This window comes from Neophocaena asiaeorientalis, unplaced genomic scaffold (genome assembly GCF_003031525.2).
Source record: "Neophocaena asiaeorientalis asiaeorientalis breed wild unplaced genomic scaffold, Neophocaena_asiaeorientalis_V1.1 scaffold296, whole genome shotgun sequence".
Classification (NCBI taxonomy): Eukaryota; Metazoa; Chordata; class Mammalia; order Artiodactyla; family Phocoenidae; genus Neophocaena; species Neophocaena asiaeorientalis.
The window spans coordinates 2,143,392-2,151,316 of NW_020175084.1; the positions used below are offsets into that span (position 1 = coordinate 2,143,392).

Consider the following 7,925-nt stretch of genomic DNA (forward strand, 5'->3'; position numbering starts at 1 on the left):
TTTATTCAGGATTTTTATGAAAGATAAGGAAACAGAGAAGAGGAATTGTGCCGTTCAAATGACCTCTGCAGTCCAGGTGGGAACCAAATGCTTACTTCGCTTCTGAGGTTATTACATTCTTGTTTGCTTTGACATTTAGAGATACTCCATATCTCTCTTTGTGCTGTCTGCAAAAAGCTGAGCTAGTTGAAAAGCACAGATTGACTATATTTCCAATGGTGTTTTGGTCTGCAAGAATTTGTTTCTCAGCCCTGCTGTGTGCTGAGCCAGGGCTGCATGGAGTGGGGTTGTTTCTCCCGGTTGTGCAGCTCCCCGGTGTGCAGACTGGCTGCCTGATGTCGTAGCTGCTAATAATAGCTGCCAACGAACCCTGTCCCTTTCCACTTTACCTGGTCCTCTTTTCATTGGAAAACACAGTAGCTGTAGCCGCACATAGACTTTTTCCTCTTTTCCTTTCTCCCTCTTACCCCTCCCTAGACCTCTCTGGGCTTTGACGTCACGTGTGCTCCTTTTGGTTGCCATAGCAACCCCATTCCCCAAGCCCTCTGTCTGTCTCCTCTGGTAGGTTCCACAATGGTACAGGCAGCATCACGCTGCACAATGGTTTCCAGACAGTGAAAGAGGGTGATTCAGCAAGCCACTCTTCTTCTTCTTCTCCTTTTTTTAAAACCTCCCCTTCTCTTTTTATTTTTATGGGGGTGGTTGGTGCTTGTTATATGCTTACCTTTTTCCTTTCCTTTTTCATTTTTACTCTATTCCTTTTTTCTCCTCACCCCTCAATTCCTAGGGGCTTGAGTGACTTTAGGATTGGCTTTTCTTGGAAATCACCTGTCCATCATTAATTTTAAACAATTTCCCCACCTCCAAAGAATCTATTCCTTATTACAGTTTGGAATGTGGTTAATGAAAAACAATTAGGGAGGATTTCTGGGGCAAACACTGCTGGATCAGGATCGTAGTTCTCAAGCACGGAATGGTAGGTGGCTCTTTGCTCATTTTGGGTTCTAACCTGTTTTATTTGGAGGGTGGGGGTGATGTCTATTGATTGTTTCTGGTGGGGTGGGAGAGTGAGCATGGAAGAGGGGGGCAGAGATGAGGTGGATAGGAGGTTAATGAAGTGAACTACCTCTGAGGCAAGAAGCCACCAGCCTTTCCTTCTCTGCAGAGCATCTCTCCCCAGACTTGGGCATGTTGAAACCTTTCTGTTTGGAGTGAGGTTTGGCAGAGGGTGGGAGGGAGCATTTTTATTGTGACCAGGGATTTTTAGACCAATGCAGAGCTACAGAAGGGAAGAGAAAACCAGAGAGACAGAAAGAGAGAGAGAGAGAGAGAGAGAGAGAGAGAGAGAGAATGAGAAACAGCTGTACTTGTTAGAAGTGCTGACCTCAGTCCCAGATCTAAGAAATGCCAAGCGTTCCTTAAAATATTAAAAAAATCACATCTTTAAGCTCTGCAGAGTTTAAGTTATTCAAGTTTACTTCCTGAGAGATGTAGCTTAAATAAGTATTTTGGGGCATATTTACATATTTTAGTTCAGGAGTGGTATTTTTAGTTGGAAAACTAATGGCATTACTCTTGCAGAGACGCTCTAGGCTAAATTTGGGCTGGGAAGAGGAACACAGAACGGGGGTCAGGTTAGAGATAAAACACTGGCACTGCAGTTGCATAGGTAAGGGGTCCCTTTAAGAAAGTGATCTAGTCACAGCAGGCAGAATTTTTTTTTTTTTTTCTTCATGGCATGGTTCCCAGGTACTCTGTACTGGGATACTGTGTCCCCTAGAAATGTCAGAGCTCATTTGGGAGAAAAAGATATATCATCAAAAATGAGCATGGCAATGTATTTAGCAGAATTTATGTATTTGTGCCTGCAGCAAAATAAATGTGATTTATTGGAAAATCTTCAAGTAAATCAAGACTAGAGCTATTTAAAGAAAATTACATATATATATTTCTTTTTTCCCTCTCCCTTTAAGTCTAGAGACTGAGTCTCTGTTTTTACCCCCTTAAAGGCATAATTTCCTAGGGTACTGTAATTTAACCACAGAAAAAGAATGGCTTATCCCATGGCAGTTGGCTCTGAAGCAATCACAAGGTTGTTTACATGGGCTGTCTTTGCTGCAGAGCCTGACAGTGTCTTTACAGCAGCCCTGCCTGCTTTGGTGTGTTGACAATAACTTTTATGAACAAACTGGATAGAGTCAGGCTAAGTCCTATGGGACAGGCCACAGTTCAGACAGAAGGAAATTGGGTCTAAGTGCACCAGGCATTGCCAACCCAATATCCAATTTCTCCCTCTGTCCCTAGTCTGCTAGTTGTCAGACCCTGAAAGACCTCACAGAATGCTGATCCATGTATTAAAATGGTTGCAGGAAAGGCCATTGCTCTCAGAGAGGCTTCTGTAAATTTTCTGCCTTGGGTGAATTTTTGTGTTATAAATATAGACAGTGATGCTCATGCCCATGAATGAGCTCGCAAGCTTCCGACTCCACTTTGGAGCCATTGGATTATTGGGGCCGGACAGTTTGGATGTAGCAGTTTTGCTGTCTCTGGTACGTATTCCCTCTACCTTGATCTCACTCTTAAAATTGATATAAAGTCCTAGATTAGCTTATTTTACCACAAAAAGCAAACTGGATTTTCTCTCCTTCACAACAGCACTGGAAAATCCAATGACAAAGGTGGTATGACCTTAGGTATTAAAGAGTCTTCATGCTTCCTCATTTGTACATCACTCCCTCTTGTTATTGCAAGGAATCTTTAATTTGACAATCTCCTGGTGTTATAAAATCTTCACAGTTTTGGTAAAAAGATTCTTGATGATGGGCAGTAAGAAATGATATGCAGAGTGGGAAAAATCAGCTGCTTCCGGCTTCCTGCTTGCCTGCCCCAGAACAGCATCTGCTGTGGGGAGGAGTGTGTTTGCCATGCTGGAAGCTGGGGCTCATGAACAGATCCCAGAGGGACCAAGTGTGTTTTTGCTGTCATTGTCTGGTACGTCTGCAGCTATTTGTATTTAATGGTTTCAGAATACACGGTCAATAATTTTCAAGGTTAAAATGACTGAGAATTGATGGTGGATGCCATAAAATATATGTAGATTTTAAAATTACAGGAAAATTCATGGGATTTCCCTTGTTAGTGTATCCTATAGAAATATCATGAGCAAAAGGAATCTGCCTAATTAAAGTAATGTGAAAAAGCCTCCCATATTTAAAGGTAAAGCCTCCCATATTTAAAGGTTTTTTTTTGTGCATGTGTGTGTGACTTTATGTAAATGAATCTTAGTGGAAAAGTCTTTTAATACTGATGATGGATAAAGACGAATTGGGTTTTTCTTGTTAAATATGAGGGCAGATGCTCTCCCTTCCTGCTCTACTTCTGGCTGCAGGTCACATTTGTAGCTATAAGACTTTACATGGAATTGGTGTGTTCAAATTGAATGATTGCCTAGGTGCTAATGAGAATAATGGACTCCTTCAATTAGAATAAGAAGTAACAAATTGACATTTTAAATTCTTTCTCTGTTGCCCCTACTATTTCCTCTTGCTGTCTCTTTTAAGCTTTTGGTTGGACACTGCAACACTTATGCAAAAAAGAGGCACAAAGTGTCCAGGAATGACAAGAAAGGAGTACAATGCTGTATTTGTTGTAGGCTGAGTGCTTCCTTCCTACCATACCATGATTGCGTCTCTTACACCTTCTTCTGAGGACCAAGGATTCATGCAAAAAGTTGGGCCTATAGACTACTGGGGGAGATGCTTATTGATAAAGAACAAAATCCATTTTTTTTAGCATATTAGAGATATTTGTTGCATTACATAAGTCTGAGATGAGATACTGCTGCTGATTCAGATAAAAGATCTTGCTGTATATTGATTGAAAGAGAAATTGTAATTTAGAATTGGAGCTTGGATTTTCAGAAATTTACCTATCTGTACATATTCTCGTAACCAAGTTATGAGAAAATCTCTATGTTTCAGGTTCTGTTTCTCTCCCCTCTATTTAATGGAAGAGAACTCCATTTCTAATTGTGAATCTTGGTAGAAACTCTAAATGGAGACTTCAGGTGATATTGAAAATTCTTAAATTGAAAGAAACATTTTTAGTTTGAAAAGTGGACTGCAAGTTTAGGATTATTTTTGATAAAGGATTTTCTAGTTGAATTGACATTTTAGATTCATAACAAGCCACTATGGCCTTTCTCACTGATCTTATCCCTGGTGACTATGAGTTGTAAAACTCATAGGCTTATAGAACTAATGCTCCTAGGAATGGAAATTAAAGTTTTGAATGGAAAAAGAAAGGACTGAAGTTTCCTTAGAAACGTTTTTAACCCATAGTTACTCCAAAACCCCATATGCACCATAATAAACAGGATTTTTTCTACATTGTGTGTGTGTGTGTGTGTGTGTGTGTGTGTGTGTGTGTGTGTAATTGCTTATTCTGGGGCTTCCTGTATTCACTACTAAATTATAATCTCTGTCAGGGACTGACTGTGTCTGCCTGGTGCATAGTAGGGGCACAATCAATATTCCTTGAAGGAATGTCTCCCATGCACGTAGTTCTCTAAATACTATGGGTGAAAGAGTTTGGGAAACTGTAACACAGTTTCTGCCATTTGGGAGCTTATAGTCATTTAGGGAGATGAGGTTAAATAACAAAGATGGTATATGATCAAGTGTCCATACTCAGTACATATAATAGGAATTCAGAGGAGAAAGACATTTACCTCCTCTGAAATGGTGGTAGGCCACACTGGGATTGTTGCGGGGAGGGCAGGAAGATGTGGTGTGGGAGGAATTCCAGCAGCAGCAATTGTAAGCACTTGGCCTGGAAAGGGACTCTTATTTGGAGCAGAGAGGACATTTATTTGGGGCATGGTGACCATACTTTTCCAAACTAGAAATCAAAAGCTGTGGGTTGATAATGGGTAGAACATTGGAAACTGGAACAGTCTTGAAGAATCGGTCCGGTATAATGTCGAAAAGTAACAGTAACAGACTGAAGTTACAAACTACTTTTGTAACTAGATCAGATTATGGAAAAACATACATAACAGGTCTCTTTCTAGCTTCAGACCAACTTCAGTGTAGTTTTATTTTACTTCACATACTTCAGAGATTTCCAAACTTCTCCTCCTTTAGCCATAACTCTGTAACCCACTGTTCCATATGAACCCATTGTTTTTAAATGAGAAGCAGACTGTGCAAACATGTTAACAGGGACCTGTCGCAGTTGAAGCTGAATAGGGTGCCTCCTATCACAAAACCAATCCATATCAACCAAGGTAACAATTATTAATTGGGCTTATATTCAGATTGTAAAATTCCAACTATTCTGGTGTTGGTAACAACCAAGTTCTTGTGTTTGTGATAAATTTGAACAGAGTGAACTACCTTGAGATGTTTTATTCCCTCCCCCTGTGTCCCATCACCCATCACCCATTGTCTGTGGCAGTGTTTTGATTTTCTAAATGCAGGTGAAATTCTTATTGAAATGTTAAAATCAAACTTGGCTGTGTTTTTGCTTTGATTTTAGGCTAGCTTGAGAAACACCAACAGCAGGACCATCTCAGATCTTTTTTATGGCAACTCAGGCAAGAAGCTGTTGAATTAGACCCATTTCCTGTAGATGAGAAACCATACAAGCAGTGGTGAGTTGCAAATTTAAAAATGTTCCTTAGCAGGAAACATGTGATCTATATAACCAATTTAAATAGTGCATGTGATTTAGTGTATAGATCGGAAAGAAATACTGCTCCAAATAATGTCAACTAAAGAAGTGAAAGTCAACAGGACAGAAAGCTTAACTGATGGTGTGGTGCTATTAATACCACATGTAGGAGCTACAGGTCTTTAGGTGCATAAGTGCATCGTATAACACCATGATGCTACCACCCTGGATGATAACAGCTTAAGTAAGGTGACTGCAATGAATAATTTCATGAGGCTGTATAACAGTTGGGTAACAGTATTTTTCAGTGGCTTTTATTATTTGCAGCATAATTCTATATTTTACTGATTCATCCTCTGTAGTAGAAGAATTGGTTCTGAGCTAAATTATAATGCTTAATTCCTTTTAGGAATATATATATGTATATATAGGGTATATGTAATATATATTAACATAACATTTAGATCTTTAGACATAAGGGAAGAGAAATCAACATCACAGTTTTATAAAGCTCAATTTGTGGACATTTTAGCCTACAAATTCTTTGCTTAATAAAAACAGTATTAAAAACAGATCCAGGGCTTCCCTGGTGGCGCAGTGGTTGGGAGTCCGCCTGCCGATGCAGGGGACGCGAGTTACAGTTGCTTTGTTAGTTGGAATAATTTTAAAATCTTCTTATTTTATAAAATATCAGCACACGCAGGCAGAGTATATTTTTTAATCAAATACTTGATGCTTCATAGTCACCAATGTCAATAATAAATAGATTCCAGCAGAGATGAACTAGTTATAATCCGTCAAACAACATCTTTGAGAAATAAGAGTATGACGGTGGTGCTTGTAAGACTCCAAAAGAAGCTGTTTTGAACTAGTGATCAATATCTCTCTTTCATTTGTTTAGTGGCTTATATAACTCTGAGTACGTAGGCTGCCCTATGAATCAATGCATAGCCCATAACTGCAGAGCACTGATGAAATTAACCCTATACTTTCTTCACATCATGCTTCTCATTACAGTCTGCTTAAATTATATTGAGAAAGCAGATATAATAGTCATCACTATGTATTAAATGTGTTTGTTATGACTGAGAATCATATGTAATTGCCAGTAATCAACAATTTCAATTTAAAAGAAGGGTGATTTTTTATGGCTGAACTTAATATTTTGAGTTATGTGTGCCTCCCAGTGATGTAGAAAACATATATTGCCCCATCTTAAACATATATTCATTAAGCAAACATTTATTGAGAATCCATGGTGTAGATATCATCCTTAGCTCTTGGGACAGCTGAAAAAGACAGTACCTGCCTTAAAGGAGCTATGTTTAAAGAATGTGGCACTTATGATAAAGTATGCCATTAAAAAAGGGAGTTATTTCTAAAGAGTGTGGTACTTATCCACTGCTATTAAATGGGTAGACATTGGGTGATAAAGGAAGTGCAGCAGAGGAGAGTCTAAGACAGATCGGATGGGGATTTGTTAAGGAAGGCTTCCCGGGGGAGTGATATTTTAGCTGAATGTTAAGGGCAATAAGAGGTTAGCTAGAAGAAGGGGAGCAGTGAGAACATTTTTCAAGGGCCCAGCAACTTGAGAGAGCCTGGGTGTTTGGAGCACTAGATGCTATTTACTATGCTGGGGCATAAATGGGGGTGGTAGAGATAAAGCTGAAGAGGAGTACAGGAGATATATCATGAAGGATCTTTTAAACAGAGCTAAGGAGTTTGTATTTTATTCCAAAATGAAGAAGCTTTGAAAGATTTTAAGTAGAATGACATGATGAAATTTATTTTTTAGTAAATATCATGTACTTAGAAGAGTGTATAAAACAAATGCAGTTTAAGGAATAATTATAAAGCAAACCTCACATAACCACCATTCATATTAAGGAGCAGACTCCCAGAAAGCCCTTTGTGCTCCTTTAAGATCACATGCTTTTCCTTTCCTGCTAGAGGTAACCACTACCCTGCCTTTTGTCATGCTTATTCTCTTACTTTTCTTTGTAGGTTTTCAATCTTGTAATCATAGTAGTATATAGTGATATATTCTTAATCACCTGATTTTGTGAAACACTGTAAGATTCTTCCATGTTGATGTATGTAGTTTATTCATGTAACTTATGTAGTATTTTACTCTATGAATATATCCAAATTTACTTAGCCATTATTATGATAGACATTTGGATTATTTCTATATTACTTATGTGTGTGTGTGTCTGTGTGTGTATATATATATATATATATATACACACACA

The 7,925-nt window shown here is 38.6% G+C and overlaps 1 protein-coding gene across 5 annotated transcripts in view; it reads left to right on the plus strand.

Annotated features, from left to right (window-relative positions):
- The first annotated feature begins 517 nt into the window (after positions 1 to 517).
- The window catches only part of MAPK10 (mitogen-activated protein kinase 10), a 338,212-nt gene continuing 330,804 nt past the window's right edge, over positions 518 to 7,925 (plus strand). For 3 of the 5 annotated variants that reach the window (XM_024764172.1, XM_024764177.1, XM_024764176.1), the window contains exons 1-2: positions 946 to 976; positions 5,539 to 5,653. The gene's annotated coding sequence lies outside the window, so the exon portion shown is untranslated. Of the gene's footprint in view, positions 977 to 5,538; positions 5,654 to 7,925 lie in introns of all 5 variants that reach the window. The other 2 variants (XM_024764175.1, XM_024764173.1) reach the window with 1 other exon arrangement.